A 21,826-nucleotide genomic window follows, 5' to 3' on the forward strand; every position below is an offset into this window, starting at 1 on the left:
GGATACTGATGATGATAATAAGTACTTATCTACTTATTAATAAAAAGTACATAATAATAGACTACTTACGAAGTAAATTCCTTCAATTTGAACATTCCAATATATAGTAAAAAACCAAGTAAAAACCACACATACACGTCACAATTTTGCACTCACAGTTTTTTAAACAACAAAAGTTAATTTGTTTCAAAAATCTTACAACAACTAAAAAAAAAACTTAAAAAAAGAGTAATATATTCGTTAACTTTATCTATGTTTCGAACACATGTCCTCTATTTAGTCTATGATACCACCAAAAAAACAATAACACCAAAGAGTAAGTAATGAATTCACTATTCCATAGACTAATATTCGTTCAGAACCGCAGTGGCTTCGGGGGCGGCGCGCGATGTACTGAATGAATAGCAATATAAAATCTATTGTAGGGATAGTCAGTGGTATGGGAGGGCGGGCTTTCCGAACTGTGGGGTAGCTTGCTTTCTGTAGGTTTGGTTTGGTACCTATTTTCTGCATGCTTAGTCAACGAGATTTTAAAACGAACTAGATGGAGGGCCAGTAAGAATCGTCTCGACTAATAATACCCCACTTCTACTAAGTACTGAGATCTTATTTTGACGACCGAATGGCGTAGTGGTTAGTGACCCTGACTACTGAGCCGAAGGTCCCGGGTTCGATTCCCGGCTGGGGCAGATATTTGTTTAAACACAGATATTTGTTCTCGGTCTTGGGTGTTGATATTTATATTTAATATGTATCTATCTATGTATTTGTGGTGTAGATATATCAGCTGTCCGATACCCATAACACAGGCTCTGCCTAGCTTGGGGTCGGATGGCCGTGTGTGAGATGTCCCCACATATTATTATTATTTTGAATTAGTTCGGTTAGATGATTTGTAACTAATTTGTTATACCATCATCGTGTTATTTGTCGAGACACTCCATATGTTCGTATATTGTTAATCAAATTCTCGCAATACATAATTATATAGGTACTTGACAATTGATTTATTTGATGATTTTTGTATAAATTTGATCAACTATCAAGTATATTCCTAGACGGTCAACTGGTCAGACGGGACTGCTATGCCGAAGGTCCCGGCTTCGATTCCCGGCTGGGGCAGATATTTGTTTAAAGACAGATATTTGTACTCGGGTCTTGGGTGTTGATATTTATATTTAATATGTATCTATCTATGTATTTGTGTAGATAATTATATCAGCTGTCCGATACCCATAACACAGGCTCTGCCTAGCTTGGGGTCGGATGACCGTGTGTGAGATGTCCCCACATATTATATATTATATATTATTCTAATAGCTAATTATCTATAAGTACGATACTAAATATAATAATCAAACACTAACTTAGGCACCTAGGTACATTACTAAAATACTGTTATCGATGGGGTTATAAAAACAAATTTTAGTACGTAAAGGTTATCGAATTTTGCGCGTTTTATCAAAAAACAATAGCATATTCCTACGTATTATAAATTACAAGTCAATAAAACGGTTGCCTACAATCGTACTTTTAATACATAGGTACCTGTAGGTATGTCTATTGTTATGTACAATACTTACGGACTAACTAAAGATATAAAAAATATGTAGATAAAAAAAAAACACGCACTCACGCCTTGTACTAATGTACTCCCTTGCGGGTAGGCAGAGGTGCATTGCTGCACCCACTTTTCGCCAGAGTGTTATGTTAGTCCCAGTGTAATAGGGGGCGGGCCTATTGCCATTTTACGGGCACATCCAAGACCCGAGAACAAATATCTGTGTTTAAACAAATATCTGCCCCGGCCGGGAATCGAACCCGGGACCATCGGCTCAGTAGTCAGGGTCACTAAACACTACGCCATTCGGTCGTCGTCCATATGTAGATAAGTAGGTCAAAAAAACCAACTTTAAGTACAGATGTTGTAAAAATGTGCTTAACATAACTTATTGAAAAAGAGTGACTTAGAACAGACGAAAGCAAATTATAATGACTGTGATAAGGTTAACTTAAAGAAGTTAAGATAATTTTATTAAAATATCCAATATAGCTGCGCTTCGCTTCGCCTTAAAAAGTTTTCCCGTGGGAATTCCGGGATAAAAAGTATCCTATGTTCTTTCCCAGGGTCTAGACCGTATGTATACCAATTTTCATTAAAATCCGTTCAGCAGTTTTGGCGTGAAAGAGTAACAGACAGACAGACAGACAGACAGACACAGTTACTTTCGCATTTATAATATTAGTTAGGATTATATTATGAAGCGTAAAAACTCACATAACCTTCGTACAATCTACTGAAAGCGGCGGTAGATGGTAGATTTAAATTAGCACACTACATAATGTGAACCCACCAACCCGCAGTGGACCAGTGTGGTGGGAAATGGTCCAAGCTTAGGAAAGCGGTTTCGACCTTGGGGATATGCACAAAGGTTGCATTCGAGAGAGCTGCAGATACTTGCACCCCCGCAGTTATAGAATACGTGTGTACAATCTAGGGAAAAGAAACGTGACAGAGAGGGGTGAGGTGTCTCTGTCCACGACCGTACACGTATACTTTTTATGTAAGTATAGACTAGGTTACTACCTATTTACTCACCTCTTTCATTAATTTTATTTTCTATTTTTCTAACAGCGTAATCTGGAACAATTAAGAAAAATACATTAAGTATATTCAATTGTAGTAATTAAGGAATCACTTATTTTTTTTTGTAATATAACATAATTTATATTGAAATAAGTACTTAGGTATAATAAAACTTCAGATAGCACTAGAATTAATTTAACGATTGATGTGGAGTGTTCCACGGGTCGGAGAAATTATAGATGAAGAAAGTTTTAAATAAAACACGAATTGATACTAAAACACAATTTATTCATATTTCAAACAATTTAATTCAAAAAAGGATTACATGGTAAAAAACTACATCAAAACCATAATAAGGAAAAACTTCCAAAACATTATAGAAAATAATATCAAAATCATTAAAGTCACGATAAAAATGGCACGTTAAAAACATTATTAAAAAATCTAGATTCAGCATCAGTAGGAACTTTTTTCATTAAGTGCTATTAAATCCATTATAAAATATCTAATAGAATCTATGCAATATTTTTTATTCAAAAATGTAACATACGAATTCAAAACAATTAAAACATAAAATTTATTCAAAAAATATTTTGCAAAATATACATTCAAACATGATATTATTTTCCTGTAAAACTTAATAACTACCCGTCACCTAAAATAAAAAAAAAAAACATGAAAAAAAATTTCTATCTTTATCTATTTTTGTAAAAATGAGAGTAAAAAGCCGTCATGGCCAAGATTTTTAACTATTACGGTATTTATATACTTGATCAATATCTACTAATAGTATACTGTATAAAGTTTATACCGTCTTAAATATCATTTGGATGAAATTGGTTCAGTTTGATAAGTGTCAAAAGTATAAATAAAAAAAACTAAGTATTTAATTTAAAAAAAACTCATATTCGAATATGGAATTACCCATTTACAATATCATTGCAATTTCATTTAATTTTTTTTTCAGTTTTAATGAAATAAAATACATACACTGAAGATTATATAATGAATTAAGGTTTAACTACTGAACTATCCAAGTAGGTATTGTTCATTTATTATTAAATTCCTCATTACATATATTATAATTTACTCAACTCAACTATTTGCCAAAAAAAACCGGTAAAAAAATATTTTGACAGTCACCAAACCAAACCTCCATCTCCAAATTCAAATCAAAAGTTGTCAAAAAATGACATGAAAAAGCGCGGTAAACCAACTGACAGCTGTCAAAAAATCCTGGCCGTTTTCACTCGGTTACTCTGCGTCCTCCTTGTACTTGATCATGAAGGTGGGTGCGCCGGCGCGGCTGAAGATGTCCAGCCCCGCTAGCTGGTGGTCCACCTCCAGGGAGGTAGGTATGTCGCGGTATAGCAGGTATGCTGTGTTGGGTTGCGCCTGGAAGTGAAGGTTTTCTTTTGTTTTGGTATGTTTATGTTAATCTTTGTAATAATAATATATGTTTAGGACTAAATTCCCTAAGTACTATAAGTGGGTGTTGACAGACCTATAGCATACGACAAGCCGAGAAAGCATAAAAAGCCGAGCGCCCACTGCCAGCTAAACTAAGTTAGTTCCCATAGCTAGTGGAGCCAGTTTTTCATACAGTATAGTGCATATATATAATACTCGTAGTTTGCGGTGGACGCACACGCATGAAAAACTGGCTCAACTTTATACCTATGAGAACTAACTTAGTTAAGTTGGCAGTGGACGCTCGGCTTGAGTCCTTCCACCAATTTCATATTGTTTAAGTATCTATCAGCGATATTAATAGATAATTATCTATACGATGATTTTCTTACAATATAAATTACATGACATACTAGCTGAATGATAGACCAACCAACCTTAGTATAAACCTCCTTGGCAATCTTGGCATAATAAATCAAATACTCTTCATTGATTGGCAGAATCACGAACTTGCTGACCAATGGCGAGGCTCGGCAGCGGCAGTGCACGTCGTCTAGAGCTGGTTGGACGTCAGCCTCCTTGTTGACCACTTGGCAGGCGATGACGCGGCCAGGGATGTGCTCGTTGAGGACCTGGGGGGGTTTGTGGTGGTGGTTGGTGATTGGTGGATGGAATTTAGTGGTGAGATGTAAGGGCTCTCGTAGGGTAATAGGGTAGGTAATAGGTAAACTGTTAGGGTAGTGGTTTAATTGGTAGATTAGCGTGTTTTGAAACTATACAAGGCCAGAACGCAGAGGTTGGGACTGCTCGCGTATATTTTCAAATTAAAATGGTGCCATGATTTACTTGAAAGTATACAAGGCCATTACGCACTAATCGCGTATATTTTCAAGTAAGTTGAGCCAAAATTATGGCTTGAAAATATACTGCAGCAGTTACCACTGCGTACTAATCGTGTATATTTTCAAGTGCCAAGCGGCAATGCGAGCACTTGAAACTATACGTGATTAGTTACCAGGTATCCCTTTTGAATTGTTGCTCTCTCTTTCTTTCATTCGAAATAGTAATATGTCTATTGCTTTCTAAACATTGCATCATCATTCCGCACTTGGCATTGTTTTTGCAACGTGGTTTTTGTTAACATCGTTCAGTTAAAAAGTAATTTAATTTAAATTAAACTGTAGAACTGTTGTAAATAGTAAAAATGATCTCAGAAGAGGGTGTAGAACAATTCATAAAAGACAATTACGGTGAATTCAAAACTTGATGAAAAATATGTCTATAATAGGTCTATAGGGTAATACCTACTACACTCACGAGCAATGAATAAGTCCAAGTAGCAAAATGTCAACACCAAATGACCCCAACTTTTAAAACATTTAATTTAGAATTTGATCAAAATTTACGTTTTTAGTTGGAACTTTTTTATTAAGTACCTACTTGTGAGTGTAGTAGGTATTACTCTTAATTCATATAAATAATAAGATATAATAATAATAAATATAAATAACAAGGTATTCTTACTTGCAAGTATGATTGCTATAAATAATTTTTAACATTAACAATCTATAGGTATGACAGGCAGAACAAGTAAAGTTGTAGTCTTGTACATTTACCGAAATAGTTAAGTAAATCAAAATCAGCCAGTAGGTATAAATTATATGCGACAAGTACGTCAATCAAGCAATGTGCGTAATAGCAATGTATATTTTCAAGAACGATTCAGTAAATCCCAACTTGAAAGTATACGCGATTAGTACGCACAAATCGTGTATATTTTCAAGTAAAATATTATTTTTTTTCCCTTGAAAATATACACTGCTAGTACACTATGGGTGCGTTCTGGCCTTGTATAGTTTCAAAACACGCGGTAGATTAACAGGGTAACGTATTAAGGATGGATGAAAATAGGTTTTACAGCAGTTGAGACTTAGCGAAAAGCTATTGTACTACTATCGAAAACTTAGCAAAGAGTATTGTCTACTAGCGAATGTTCTCGTCGGTAAAGCTTGTTTATTTTTAGTAGCTCTATAAGCTTTGTATTACAGACAACTATCGGTCCAGCGCACTAGATGGCGTTGTAAACTCAGCTATTAAAAAAAGGTGATACGGCTCACGACATTACATAAATAAACAATTAAAAATTTGAGTACAAATTAATGTATACAACAAAAAGCGGGTAGTTCGCTTGCGAGTCACCTCTGACTAGGCTAGAATACCTTGACAGGCGCGAACTTATCCACGTTCTCGCTATGGCACCGGCAGCTGAACAGCACGGATTCCAGTTTAGAAGCCGGCGCGAACGTGACGAGGGGCGGCGAGGGCGGCGCGCCGGGGCGGGCGGGCCACGCGTAGACTGCGTTCCAGGTGCCGTAGATCATGGCCTGGGGTTGAGGCAGTGTTATACGGGGTGTTAGGTTGAAGAGAAATTACGAATTAAAATGATACTTACCATTTATCATTATTTTTTACTTTCTCAAAAGTATTGCAATAAGATATAACTTATAAGAACACAAGTAGTGGCATGAGCAAATTGGATATTATATGAGCAAACTTTTCAGAGCAATCAGCAAAAAAGCAAAAGCAAGGCAAAGCCATTCTAAGAGGGGTCAGATTTCTTTGCTCCAAATAACTTGGTGAAATATTGCCACCGTATTTGGAACTCTATGCCGTAAGGTGAAAATATAATGAATTATTTTTACTTGTTGCCGTATAATGTGGTAATTTATAAATAGTTAACAGTATAACTCACGGCAGCATAAGGCGGGTCGTTATCATACACCACTGTTCCCTCACTGCCCGTCATCAACCGGGCGACTGGTCCGAGCCACACGTGTCCCGGCACCCCGGGCGGCATCATCACGGAGGGGGGTAGGGGGGGTGCTGAAAACATCATCATCATCATGACGTCATCAAGGAAATTTGAAGGAAAAAAACGCATTTCAGACGTGATAAAAGTTTTCCGTCGCGCTCGTTCTTGAGGTTGCGCGATGTGAGCGCAATGTAAAACTCTTGTCACGTCTTAAATGCGCCCCGTGCTAGCCCTTCTGGGCTAGGAACACAAGGCGCATTTAAGACGTGACATGAGTTTTGCATTGCGCTCACTCACATCGCGCGGCCTCAAGAGCGAGCGAGACGGAAAACTCTTGTCACGTCTTAATAGCGCCCTGTGTTACGCTGGCAGGTGCAATTTAAGACAATAGCAATGTTTAGCATCTAGATACACCAAACGTATGGCAAATAGCGGAATGAGTCACTAGTCACTATTCAGAAATTACAATGTTGAGTATTTTTATGAATAAGTATCTTTTTTTACAAAGCACCATTTAGACAGCAAAATTAATTTTATTTTTACCAGCCTCCTTTAGAATCCCACCATATACCTACATAAACAAGTGCCTAACTTACACCCTTTTTTACCCCCCAACTAATAAACCCACTCACTAAACACCCTCTCCTCATGTTCCTCAGCCGGCTCGTACAGCGGCGAGCTGGTCGTCGAGTTCGCTGTCGAGTTCGGTGTCGAGTCCGCTGTCGAGCAGGGGCTCTCGGGCGGGGTCGCGTACGGGGACTGCGGCTTCGGCTTGTGACCGTCGTTCATGGTTACCTGGAACTGGTGGTGCGTTGTGTGTCTTTTAGAATGGAATAGAGAAAATAACTTTATTTGACACAGACAGCTTCCAAACTATTCCAGTGAGATAATAGGTAGTACCTAACGCCCTCCACTCCAGCCTGCTGGACCAACAATCTTATCGGTACAGAACCTTACTTACTAGCAGGATGTGCACAGCCTAAAGTCTGTTTTTTTATCTCAGATACTAAATTGACAGATTCTGAACGGTTAATCAACAGTCAGACAATCGACTGTTGATGAACCGTCCAGAATCTGTTACTTTAGTAAGTATCTGAGATTAAAACACAGACTTTAATGAGTGTCATTCAGATATGCACCAACGAAAGACTCACGCTGTATATTTCATTTGCATGCCACTACTTCATTGAATTTAATAAGCAATATTTTCAGAATTAAGTCATTGCACGTTTTTGAAATATCATAATTACTAGTTACTGCTGAAATAATTAAGTAAGTTTATTATTTTATAGTAAAAAATACACATAGTTATATTAAATATATGTATTTAACGGTCATTAGAACCAATGGTGTAGTAATTTTTAAAAGATTGCTAGGTATGTTTTTTTACAAATTGCTAAATTCACATCAATCAAGGCTACTCCTAAGATTTATAAAATAAAGATTTCGATACAGAAGTTATAATTAAGTTACGTTAGTAGTAGTTAGTATTGATAAATTGTACTTACATAAAATCCGCCAAATAAACACGATTTAACAACACTTTTTCACCGTTGGAACAACTAACATTCGTAAAAAATAACCACTATCACAATATCGTAAAATAAAAAAACTACCCGCGATTCGTTTTTTATTTTATTTTGCGTTCCAGTTTACACAAAATACTAATCAGTGTAAATATTAAGTTTGTATCGTTTAGGTACCTACCTATTCATAAAAAGGTAAGTACTTACAGTTAGGTGGGTATGTCTGTTATTTTTTTTATTAATTAGTGTGAAGATGAACATCGATGATTATCTGGTTTCTAGTTAGTTATAAAGCTAAGGCTAACCGGGAGTGGCTTACTTTAGGTGTTCAAAAACTAATAAGTAGAATTATAGATACTTACGTTTGTTAGTTAAGGATAACACGCACCTTTTTATTCCCTAAAATCCCAAGGGAACCATTTAAAACCAATGCGAAGCTCGCACGGAAAAGCAAGTCATTTTTAAACTGCATTTCTGAAACACTTCCAACTAGACTCAAATAGAAACTACTTACTACCAACATAAAAAGATTTAATTTAAGTACTGACAAAGTTACTTACCTATAGAAAGTATGATAGTAGACAGCATTTTTTTTTCTATGTTCTAAAAAGGGTTCCGTTGATAAGTTATTGTAAGGGTAGCGTGTACTTATACTTTGTAAGATATTGCATGAGCCCTATGCCAACTGTCAAATCAATCCTATCTAGTCCTATCTTAATATTATAAATGCGAAAGTAACTGTGTCTGTCTGTCTGTCTGTCTGTCTGTTACTCTTTCACACCAAAACTACGGAACGGATTTAAATGAAATTTGGTATACTTACATATGGTCTAGACCCTGACAAAGAACACAGGCTACTTTTTATCCCGGAACTCCCACGGGAAAACTTTATAAGGCGAAGCGAAGCTCGCGGACCAGCTAGTACCTAATAATTATATAAATATTACCTATCATTTGTTGGTTCTCAAGAAAGTTATCTTTATTTACCAGGCTTCAAGGATCTGTCAATAAAAAGTCATAGAAATTCAGATTTCCCTGGATTTACATCCATGTATAAATGGGCCTTCTGGGCCCTTAGCATGAATTTTCATCGTGAAGTAGAATTCATCGAGTAATTTTGCATGAAAATATGAACAGCGCCCCTGGCGGTCGGTAGCAGAACTAAAATTTTCCTACAAAATTCATCGAGTAATTTTACTTAACGTTCACGATGAAAATTCATGCTTCACGCCATAAGTTGTACAGAGGATCCCTAAAACGATTCAAAACCTGAATGCCCGATTCATACTAAAGCTGGACGGAGTTGGATTAAAAAAAGTATAAGTATACTTTTTCTTCTATCTCCGTTCAGCTGAAAGAGTCTTTAATTAAAAATACTGAAGAATGTTTACCTACCTGTAAAGTTTCGTTCCAATCTGAATCGGTTTAGCTAAAGAACGATTCAGGCGAATAAAAGTAGAACTTGTTTTTATCGTACAGTTATTTTATATAGCTGTTCCCGCGCGCTTCGCTTCGCCTTAAAAAGGTTTTCCCGTGGGAATTCCGGGATAAACAGTAGCCTATGTTCTTTCCCAGGGTCTAGACCGTATGTATACCAAATTTCATTCAAATCCGTTCAGTAGTTTTGGCGTGAAAGAGTAACAGACAGACACAGTTACTTTCACATTTATAATATTAGTTAGGATTAGGATTAATTAAAGTGCCTTTCCGTGCGAAAACCGTTGGGGTAGACGAGTTCTCGAGAGGAGACCACGAACAGGCAAACGCAGCGTGGGCCGCCCTCCTGCCCGCTGGACTGACGAGTGACGACCTTAGGCGGGTGGCGGGTAGTGGTTGGATGAGGAAGGCCGAGGACCGAGTGTTGTGGCGCGTCTTGGGAGAGGCCTATGTCCAGCAGTGATTATTGGCTGATGATGATGATGATGAAAGTGCCTTTCGCATCTCCATAGGTACTGATAATATCGATTATAAAGACACGAAATAAAATTTTGCGGGTACTGCATGAGTGTTTCTGTAAATCTAAATGTATACTGGCAAAATGTATAGTCAAACCATCAAATATTTTGTGTTTTTTCTTATATATTTTTTGTTGTATTCTTTTGTTCTTTTTGTTTCTGTTTTTATTGTTCAGTGCGTCAAATACATGTTTCTTTCTTTCTTTCTCAAATTATACAATACCTACCTATTGCTAAAATTAAATTATGTGCCATCAGAATCAACTTCGACGTCCCCCTTTTAACCCTCCTTTAAGTACTTATAACCTTTATAAAAGATATTTTTATGTCATTACCTAGGTACTTACCTACTTTAGATGTAGAAACATGAGTTGTGCATTACCTGAAATAAATGAGTATTATTATTATCCTGTCATCCAAAAGTCCGCGTGGGTTAATTAAAATCCTGGCTTATGTACCCATACAATGTGGGGTAAACAAACCTGACACCCTGTATGTATTTTGTAAGCATAATTATACAGGATGTTGCAAAAAGTGTATTGCAAAAAGGGTATTTCCAAAACTCGTGGAACAAAATTTGTTCAGAATGACTCCCTGAGTCACCCCCTTGCTGCTAAGTATAAGCTTTTTTTGCAACACCCTGTATAAATAACTACATACATAGGTAGGTACTTATATCATTCACACATGCTTGTGTTATGTTTATTTATGAAGTGGGGGACCTCATCAGAAACTCAGTTAATATGCTAATGTGCTTGTTTTGACAAAGAAAACTTGCTCAGAAATCATATCTTCAGAGTCGTTGCAGACTTACGGGCGGACCGCGGCAAAAACGCGAGTTGTTTACGGGTTGGTTTGGATTTCCCTTATAGTCGTCGAAATATAATAGGCCCGTTTGGACAACTACACAAATTTGCTATTTACTCTCGATTTACTTGATGAAATACATAAAAATACACATAATCTGGCTTATTTTTTAACGGCTGAAAGAAAAAAGAACTTTTGAAGCACCAAAAGTTACTTATTGTTTAGATTTTTTATGATTTAGATTTGACACCAGCTGTCATCCCATACATTTTCGAGCTGTCCAAACGGGCCTCTTATATTTCGACGACTGTAGATTAACGGACAAGATGGTGTACTGTTTATCACATACAAAAACAAAGAAAAAACTGTCCTCACTTTGTTTACTGTCAACCGGTTTTAAGTTCAACCTAATGACAACCAATGAATAAAGTCACAAATCTTCTAGCCGAACAATTCAAAATAAGAGCTTTGTGCTAGAAGTGGGGTGTTGTTTGTCGAGACGTTTCTTTTGCTCTGTCATTCCATCTTGTTTATTCTTTACTAGCTGTTCCCGCGCGCTTCGCTTCGCCTTAAAAAGTTTTCCCGTGGGATTTCCGGGATAAAAAGTAGCCTATGTTTTTTCCCAGGGTCTAGACCGTATGTATACCAAATTTCATTCAAATCCGTTCAGTAGTTTTGGCGTGAAAGAGTAACAGACAGACAGACAGACAGACAGACAGACACAGTTACTTTCGCATTTATAATATTAGTTAGGATTGTTAATCAGTTTAAGCAGTCGGTGCTTAGAAATAAACGCATGGCTGGACATGTATTATTTAGCGACTTTGTTGGTTTTTCGTCGACACGATAAGAAGAATAAACGCTTGCGTTTGCCCGCCGCGTTCGGACCGCTTGTTTGTACTCCCACACATATTGTTCTAGAAGTTTATACTCCTCATTATAAAGTAAGTCCTGAGACGTGATTACAGAGGATCAAACAATTTTGATTATTTATGCGTCATTCTGAGTTCTTGCCACTTCTGGTTGAGTTACCACTTCTGAGTTACCCATAGGGTAAATCTTTCAAAATAGCTGTTCCCTTCGCTTCGCTTTAAAAAGTTTTCCCGTGGGAATTCCGAGATAAAAAGTAGCCTATGTTCTTTCTCAGGGTCTAGAACTCTAGACCATATGTCATTCAAATTCGTTCAGTAGTTTTGGCGTGAAAGAGTAACAGACAGACAGACAGACACAGTTACTTTCGTATTTATAATATTAAGTTAGGATACGCGGCGGTGCCTCCGAAAATTTTAATCAAATCTCGTAGAAAATGTGAAGCGTATCAAACTTTGCTCGGAAGATCGAAAAAAGTTTATTTGGTAATACCTATGTTTCTTCAAGAAAGTGGTTTATTTTACCAGCAGATTAACTTAGGGTGTTTTTTTTTTAGGAGCATCACTTATACAGCTTTTCAAACATCCGTCAGATCCATTCAAATAATGTATTCGGATACAAATAATCATACTAATATTCGGTGCAATTAAAGGCAGATTTTTCAATAATCAGATAAATGTTATCTGATGAATAAAATTGTTGCTGTCACTGTCTAATACAAACATTCAGTTGCGACAGTATCACAATTATTATTCCCCAGATAACTTTTATGTAGCTATTGAAAAATCAGTCCTAAGTACTGTAAATTTATGGGTTAATTCTTCGGTAAAGTAACTCACTCTTTAGTATTAGGCAGGAAGTAGGTAAGGCAAAAATCACGAATAACACCATCAAAAGATAGTCTATTTACCCGACTACAACGAAACGAGAGGTTATAAAATTGCGGCCGTGTAATAGTAGGCTCCTATTCAAGTTTAGTACGGGAGCGTACAGGGATGGATTCAGTGTTTTTGCCACCCTAGAGTAGGGCCCCTAGGCCCCTCAAGGGTGAGATGAGGCGGAAGAAATTTCGCTTTTCTGGCGATAAATCTATCTTTGTATACCTATTTAACTGTGTTTTTTTTTCTCAATATTTTGGACATTTTCGTAACTATGTCACTGTCCCGGAATCTATAGATTGGTGTTAAGATTTCTTCCTTTTTAATAACTCTTTGATAAGTATGAATAAACGGTGCTTCTACTACCAGCGATCTGAGCAACATAGGCTATACCAAGACTTCTCAGATAAATAGATTTTTCGCTGACTGCACTGGACCGTCAGAAGTGGCGATCTCTTGTATCGGAGGCCAAGACTCACTTTGGGTCGCTGAGCCAGCGTAGTAAGTAAGTAAGTTTTTTCGCTAAGTATATTTTCCGCCCCCAGATATTTTGCCGCCCCCAAAATTATGCCGCACCCCCGGACCAGTCGTATACCGGGAATCCGTCTCTGTAAACATGTAGCTAGTACCTACTTACAGGAAGGTCGCTATATCATAAAATAGGCGTAAAACAGACGGATGTGTTTTGTTAAATTGCAGACGTATAAAATAGGGAGGTATTTATGTGTAGTATTGTGTAGTGGCCATTTGTAAAGGTGTGAATTTTATCAGTGATGGTCTCGTTGCTAGATCAAGGTATCCGACATACTGAGCAACTTTCATTATGGTACTAAAGACTGATATCGCATAAACAACTTTTTTCCTTGGCCTAGTTTATAAATTAAAAACATTCAAACAACGATATTTTTATGTTTTTTATAGTGTCAGAGCAAAAGAAACGTCTCGACAATAAACAAAAAAACACCCTCCTTCTACCAACCACCACTGATGAGCTCTTTTTTTCAAATAAGTAGTTCGATTAGAAGATTGGCTAAGTACTTTATTCATTGATACAATAGTTGTCTAATAGTTGAGTTTCTGACTGACTTATCTACAGGTATTGTGAAAATAGCTAGTGTAGTTAGCCGAAAGTGGGTGAAAACAAAATGGTTTCCTTATAAGCAAGCAAACACCATAAATGCGATAAGAATTCCCGAAAGTCGTAGAACAAAAATTGTTCAGAACGACAATCTGAGTTACCCTCTTTTAGGATACTACACTCACAAGCAATCAATGATTTCAAAAGGAAGGATACGCCCTTCAGAACATTTTACTCAAACCTTCTTCATACAAGCAAAATAACTGCCATCTGTCATAATTTGTTGGAACTATGTCAGAGCCGAGCTACTTATCCTGACGACGCAACCTTGTACGTGCGTTCATATTTTACCGTCACCGGACAGTAGGTACATAATAATATGACCGAGTAGCATGCGGACGTCCGTACAAGGTTACATCGTGCGGCCATTGTAGACTTTGGTAGTAAAATAATTATCGCTTTAAAATGTGTTTATTTATTAATTAAGGATGATACGATATTCCATATTCCTTTTTGACCTTCGTATCATAGTTTTTGTAGCCTTTCACAACAAAAATTGGCATATTTATCACAAGAAACAAAGACTATCACTCCGTCACAGACAACTGTCGACTGAGGACCGTTGGCCCTAAAATGTCTATTTTAGGGCCAACGCGCGGGTGCCATTTTCTTGAGTGGTATAGCCTGTCCTTACGCAGTAATATATATGTCAATGCAAGCAATGAAAAAGATCCAGTGACAATTAGAGATTTTCAACCATAGACAAAAACCGATTATAGATGGCGCTATTAAAACTTCATACTCAACAGCACTGCATTTTTTTTGCCGGCATGGATTCCAGTCCTTTATGACATACCAGTACCATTGATGACATCTTCCGTCCCCTCAGAAGAATGCAGCTCATAAAAAACGACAGGCCGGATGCCATCTATTGGTCGATTTTGGAACTTTTAAACGTCAAAAGAAAATCTCCCATTGCACCAAACTACTTTTAAACGGAAAAGAAGCTTGCTGACGTCGTCTGCAATATTGGCAACCAACCACGTAAATAAATTGTGTTCAAATTTCAATTAAGTACCTACTTACATGTATAAAAAAAAAGCCATTTAGTGTCGGTTTTTTTAAAGTGGCACTCATTAATTTCTCGCGATTGTAGGTATATATTTTTTGCAACATCCTTTATATAGGCTTGAATCTGCCAACATACGTCAACATCATGCGTCTAGAATTCGGTATGTTAAGTAATTTTATGGTGATTGTTTTTATAATTTTAAATTGAAGTATGTTGGAATTTGAGACACTAATTTGAATATTTTTTATTTTACTGCTCTCGTTAATTTAATAAAAAATAATTAAAGATAGGCTCTTCGACGATTTTATGACGTCATTCGCTACCATGCAGCCGCTGACGTCATCAAGATCGTAACTCTGTGAATATTTACACTTTAGATTGACAGAAGTGACATTTAACAATTGAACATTTTTATTCTCTTTGGTTGAAACTTTAACCTTGCGCAGCGTCTTGAAGGACAAATTATATTTTCATTTTTGATAAAATAATCGGAATCCTTGAATATTTTATATTTTTAAGAATGAGACACTTATTAAGAAGATAATATCTCGAAACGGTTTTGGAATTAGCATCAAATTTTTTTACTTAACATACCGAATTCTGTATGGACCCGCCATTTTGTAAAACGGCTGCGTTCTTAGTCTGAATTAAACATTAAGCTGTGTCCTGCAAGTTTTCATCTTCATAATCAATTCTTTAGAAAGAACATGTTACAGTAAGGAACTGAACAGGCTAGTTATTCTAGTCAACTCGGCAATTCCGTATTATTTCTCAAGGAATGTTGAATTCACTAAGTACCATCGCTCGCCTGTCAAACATCTGTCAGAAGAATACAAGTTACGTCAGATTTGGCAAGCGGAGTGATCGCTGCAAGGATTCTTAATTACTATTTTTTGGTAATGGCAACCACAACCTACGCGCTTATTTTTTAATTTCTGTGTATTTTCTTGTGCATGAAATAAATGTACTTTATTTACTTTCTTATTTACTTTAGACGACCGAATGGCGTAGTGGTTAGTGACCCTGACTACTGAGCCGAAGGTCCCGGGTTCGATTCTCGGCTGGGGCAGATATTTGTTTAGACACAGATATTTGTTCTCGGGTCTTGGATGTGCCCGTTAAATGGCAATAGGCCCGCCCCCTATTACATTGGGACTAACATAACACTCTGGCGAAAAGTGGGTGCAGCAATGCACCTCTGCCTACCCCTCAAGGGAGTACATTAGTACAAGGTGTGAGTGTGTGTGAGGTATATTTTTATATTTATTATTATTTTACTTGCTCCGTTCTCTCTTTCCATCGCTGCGTAGCTCAGAATATTCACTCGCTCCGCTCACAAAGGCATAGGTAGTATAGAAAATACATGTTTGATTCCTCGCTTTGTGCTGAGTTTCTTGGAGGAAGCTGGGCTACTTTTGTTATATATTCTTTGTTGTAGTTCGTACATTAATGATTAGTTATGTCTGCGTTGGTATTCCTTTGTCTGGGAGTATCGGGAAGGTTGAGCGACATTTGTGGCGCTTACAATATGGCCGCCCGTATTTTCGTCATTTAGGTATTATGAAGGTATTTTAAGTATAGAATTCAGCATTCTTTGTGTAGAAATTCTCACAAAAGTGTGTAAGTTTACTTCATCGGCATTGCCGACGCCCCGTTTCTCCATAGATGTATTGTGTGACGTCACCTTATTATTATGAGGCACATTAGATGATTTTATGGGGAACACCCAAATATTCCGAAAAACTTTTTTCCGAATTTGATAACCCCGAATATGTAATTTACGAAATATTGCAATACCGATTTTTTTAAATACCGAATTATAATAATCACGAAAATAATAATTTCGAATATTATAATCACGAATATTGATATTACGATTGTTAAATATACGAATGTTAAAAAATACGATTATTTTAAAATACGAAAAATAAAATACCGATTTATTATAATCACGAAAAAGTCAAATCCCGATCGGAAATATGATAATTCGTGATTTTGACAAAAAAACATAAACGTCTTTAAAACTTTAGAACCAAAACCAAAAGATAGGTGCGACGACGAGCAAAGCGAGGAGGAGCGTGTTAGGTGCACATAGATATCGAAAAACAAAGCGGAGCGCAGCGAAGCGGAGCGGAGCGTTTCAAATATAGAGCAAAACAATTGCTAGGATTTTTATGGTGTTTAAACTTAAAAACCTTAGGACCTAAACCTAAAGATAGGTGCGACGACGAGCAAAGCGAGGAGGAGCGTGTTAGGTGCACATAGATATTAAAAAACAAAGCGGAGCGCAGCGAAGCGGAGCGGAGCGTTTCAAATATAGAGCAAAACAATTGCTAGGATTTTTATGGTGTTTAAACTTAAAAACCTTAGGACCTAAACCTAAAGATAGGTGCGACGACGAGCAAAGCGAGGAGGAGCGTGTTAGGTGCACATAGATATCGAAAAACAAAGCGGAGCGCAGCGAAGCGGAGCGGAGCGTTTCAAATATAGAGCAAAACAATTGCTAGGATTTTTATGGTGTTTAAACTTAAAAACCTTAGGACCTAAACCTAAAGATAGGTGCGACGACGAGCAAAGCGAGGAGGAGCGTGTTAGGTGCACATAGATATCGAAAAACAAAGCGGAGCGCAGCGAAGCGGAGCGGAGCGTTTCTAATTTAGAGCTAAACAATTGCTAGGATTTTTATGGTGTTTAAACTTAAAAACCTTAGGAACTAAACCTAAAGATAGGTGCGACGACGAGCAAAGCGAGAAGGAGCGTGTTAGGTGCACATAGATATCGAAAAACAAAGCGGACCGTTTCACATAATATAGCTTAAAAAATATTGTTTTTATACGCATTATTCATATAACCATTTCTTGTTAACTAAGAAACATTCGGGAATTTGTATTTTCGGAATATTAAAACTTCGGGATTTGTAATTTTAACAATTCGATATAATAAAAAACGTACTTTTGAAACATCGAAATAATAATATTCGGAAAATTGACTTTCGTCATTTTAATAAATGTGTTGTTTGAAATTTCGTTTATAAACTATTCGTGATTTTCGTTATTCGGAAACTTAAAATTCGGGATTGTGAATTATTCGGAACTATGAAATTCGAAATTTTAAAAATCGTTATTTTCATATTCGTAAAAAAGTAATTCGGAATTATGTAGTGTACCCGATTTTATGTACAGTGGGTGATCAAATTATTATGATCACTTGCAGAAAAATCATTTGTATGTGTTACTGTAAAAGCCCGAAAAACGGTAAATCCTAGGATTTACCAGTAAATCTTAGGATTTACCAACATGAGTTGGTAAATGTAAGGATTTGTGAAAATGGGTCATTTTTTTCGGGCTTTTACCATTAGAATTTGGTAAATGCTAGGTTTTACCACTGACACCTAGTAAAAGTTGGTTTTGGGAATAAAACAAGGATTAATTATTACCTATTCATTTATTTCAATCAAAAACTTAAATTATTTTCTTTCAGAATTTATATTATTTTTTATGAACAATCATTTTAAAACCTTTAAATCAACATAATTATTTTAACAATGTGTAATAATCATATATTTTTTCATTTTGTAATTATTATCCACCTCTAAATTATTTCCTAAATAGTTAAAATTAAAACTTTTAAAATGTCTTCTCAAAAACATAACAGAATCGATATTATAAATTTTTTTTGTTAATTATTGGCATTTATTAGTAGGTACAGAAATATACTTGTTGAAAACAAATTAGCTTGTAACTTAACAAATAAATTGAGAAAAAAACAAAAGATAATTACCTACCTATTATTAGATAGGTAGCTAGGTTAAAAAAAATACTTGTTACAACATGGAGTGCTGTTATGGCATTTTGAATTACAAAGTAGATTGCAATAATAAATATTTCTTAAGTTCGGTTATTTATAAGTTATCATCATCATCACGACTCATTACGTCCACACTGCTGGGGCACGGGTCTCCTTCCAATGAAGGAAGCGTTTCGATCTAGTCCACCACGCTGGCCTAGTGCGGGTAGGTGGACCCCAACACAAGCAAGCTTGTGCTGAGCGAATTGTCGGGTAAGTGTGCAACCCGACTGTCAGACGTTTTCAAGCCGCCCGAAGGCCTCTGACTAGGCTTAACGACTGCTGCCGAAGCAGCAACCGGGACCCACGGCTTAACGTGCCGTCCGAAGCACGAAAGCATCCAGAAAAGAACCACTTGAAATCGGTCACCCATCCAATGGCTGACCATGCTGGTTGTTGCTAAACCTCAGTGATCAGTTACAATCACTGAAGCCCGCTCGACTACGGACGCTTTGTTCGACTACGGAGGTTATAAGTTATAACCTGGCTTTTTCAACATTTATCGTGCCTTAATGTAAATCCTAAGATTTACCAAGTGGATAGTGGTAAAAGTGCGAATCGCAAAATCTTTCGGGCTTTTACCATTAAGAGTTGGTAAATCTTAGGTTTTACGCGTAAATCTTAGGATTTACCGTTGTTCGGGCTTTTACAGTAACATATGTATCAAAAGGGCTTGCTCTTTGAAATTTTTTTCTTTATGTTATTGATTTTTAACTGAGCAACGCTGCATTTTTCAGCTATCTGACTTTGTGAGAGACTTTTGTTGAGTAGTAATGTTTTTATTTCAACAATTTTTGCCCCAGGAATGTCTTTACCCTTACCCATTATAAAAAAAATATAAATTAACAAAAACCGAAATAAAAAACCACTTTTAATGGTGGAATCTAAAGGTAAATGTTTTTTATTCCATTAACTAAACAATTTATATTCAAAAAACAACAATATAAAGAGTAAAAAGCAAATTAATTACACTACAGAACTTATCACCTCCAACTACCAACGTGGACAGTTAGGGATGTTTTTTTATGTGTCTGGACATAATATTATTGCCATGTATAAAATCCAATGTTGCCGTACGCATAAACGCTTTGTGAACAAAATGATATATGTACAATACTCAAAGGTTTGCTGGTGGTTTAAGACTGAAATATTAGACCGTAGTCATAGTCGTTTTCTTCATAAAAAATCAAGTGATCATAATAATTTGATCACCCACTGTATATGGCAGTTTTTTTTATAGACTTTACTTTTGTAAATAAAGCCTACCTACACGACAAAGACCAATTTTATAATTCTTCACCATGTAACGTGTACATCAGCTCACCAGCAGCATCAGTAATATTTGATAATCCGTTTGGCCCGATACGTACGATACCAATAGATGGACGCTTACTTTTATACAGTTGGACCAAATAAATAAAGGGAAGCCCAGAGCTACAAACAAGCGCCACGTCACATGATTAGTTCCAGAACTTGTCACTAGATGGCACTATCTGCTTTGTCAGTTTAAGCTGGCATTGCGGTTTTCAGCAGAATGAAACTTTTCCAGTAGCGAGTGGATTGTCGTAGGAACGAGCTATGTGCCGTCTTTGATCTGTGAAAAACTGTATTATTGTAAATTATTGCATAGTGAATTAAGTTCACCTTGGTACCAACCAATGTATTTATAAGTATATTTTTTACGTTTATTTTATGATATTATGTATAAGTAAGTATATATATTCTAGTGTTAAACAATAGATATTAAACAGAATTAAACTGTTCTCATTGTCTTTCGCACTACCTATCATTTTCTCCACAACGCCCAAGGTTAACTGGAAGACAATGCTTTTAGCATTAAGTTCGCCTATGTACAAATAAATTTATGTGCAACTAGCTGTTCCCGCGCGCTTCGCTTCGCCTTAAAAAGTTTTCCCGTGGGAATTCCGGGATAAAAAGTAGCCTATGTTCTTTCCCAGGGTCTAGACCGTATGTGTACCAAATTTCATTCAAATCCGTTCAGTAGTTTTGGCGTGAAAGAGTAACAGACAGACAGACAGACACAGTTACTTTCGCATTTATAATATTAGTTAGGGTTAGGATTATTGCATAGTGAATTAAGTTCACCTTGGTACTGTTGGTACCAACCAAGGCGAACTTAAATGCTACTAACATTATGTTACATTATCTGTTAAAACCTTTGGTGATGTTGAAAAAATAGTAGTGCGATATGCTATGTATGCTACTTTCAACGATATTTTAGTATGAACTAGCTGTTCCCGCGCGCTTCGCTTCGCCTTAAAAAGTTTTCCCGTGGGAATTCCGGGATAAAAAGTAGCCTATGTTGTTTCCCAGGGTCTAGACCGTATGTATACCAAATTTCATTCAAATCCGTTCAGTAGTTTTGGCGTGAAAGAGTAACAGACAGACAGACAGACAGACAGACACAGTTACTTTCGCATTTATAATATTAGTTAGGATTATCTGTTAAAACCTTTGGTGATGTTGAAAAAATAGTAGTGCGATATGCTATATGTATGTTACTTTCAACGATATTTTAGTATGAATAATATTTCAACGATATTTTGTTTCTTTTGTACTAACATAGCAGCCCACTTCTACCACTATAAATAAATAAATAATAAATAAAAATATAATAAATAATAAAATAAATATGTGGGGACATCTCACACAAGGCCATCCGACCCCAAGCTAGGCAGAACCTGTGTTATGGATGTCGGACAGCTGATATATCTACACAAATACATAGAGAGATAGATACTAAATATAAATATCAACACCCAAGACCCGAGTACAAATATCTGCCTTTAAACAAATATCTGCCCCAGCCGGGAATCGAACCCGGGACCTTCGGCATAGCAGTCAGGGCCACTAACCACTACGCCATTCAGTCGTCTATTGTCTACCTGTCTACCACTGAGCTCTTATTTTTTCTTCGGTTACAATATTTATAACTTCATTCATAGGTACAATCAAATTAATGGT

The 21,826-nt window shown here is 36.6% G+C and overlaps 1 protein-coding gene across 3 annotated transcripts in view; it reads right to left on the reverse strand.

The window, feature by feature from the left end:
• LOC105388696 (lachesin) overlaps window positions 1-21,826 on the reverse strand; it is a 92,063-nt gene that overhangs the window by 40,013 nt on the left and 30,224 nt on the right. For 2 of the 3 annotated variants that reach the window (XM_048623890.1, XM_048623888.1), the window contains exon 2: window positions 2,600-2,641. The gene's annotated coding sequence lies outside the window, so the exon portion shown is untranslated. Of the gene's footprint in view, window positions 1-69; window positions 176-2,599; window positions 2,642-21,826 lie in introns of those variants that run through there. The other variant, XM_048623889.1, reaches the window with a different exon arrangement.

The sequence above is a fragment of the Plutella xylostella genome, chromosome 11, assembly GCF_932276165.1.
Source record: "Plutella xylostella chromosome 11, ilPluXylo3.1, whole genome shotgun sequence".
NCBI lineage: Eukaryota > Metazoa > Arthropoda > Insecta > Lepidoptera > Plutellidae > Plutella > Plutella xylostella.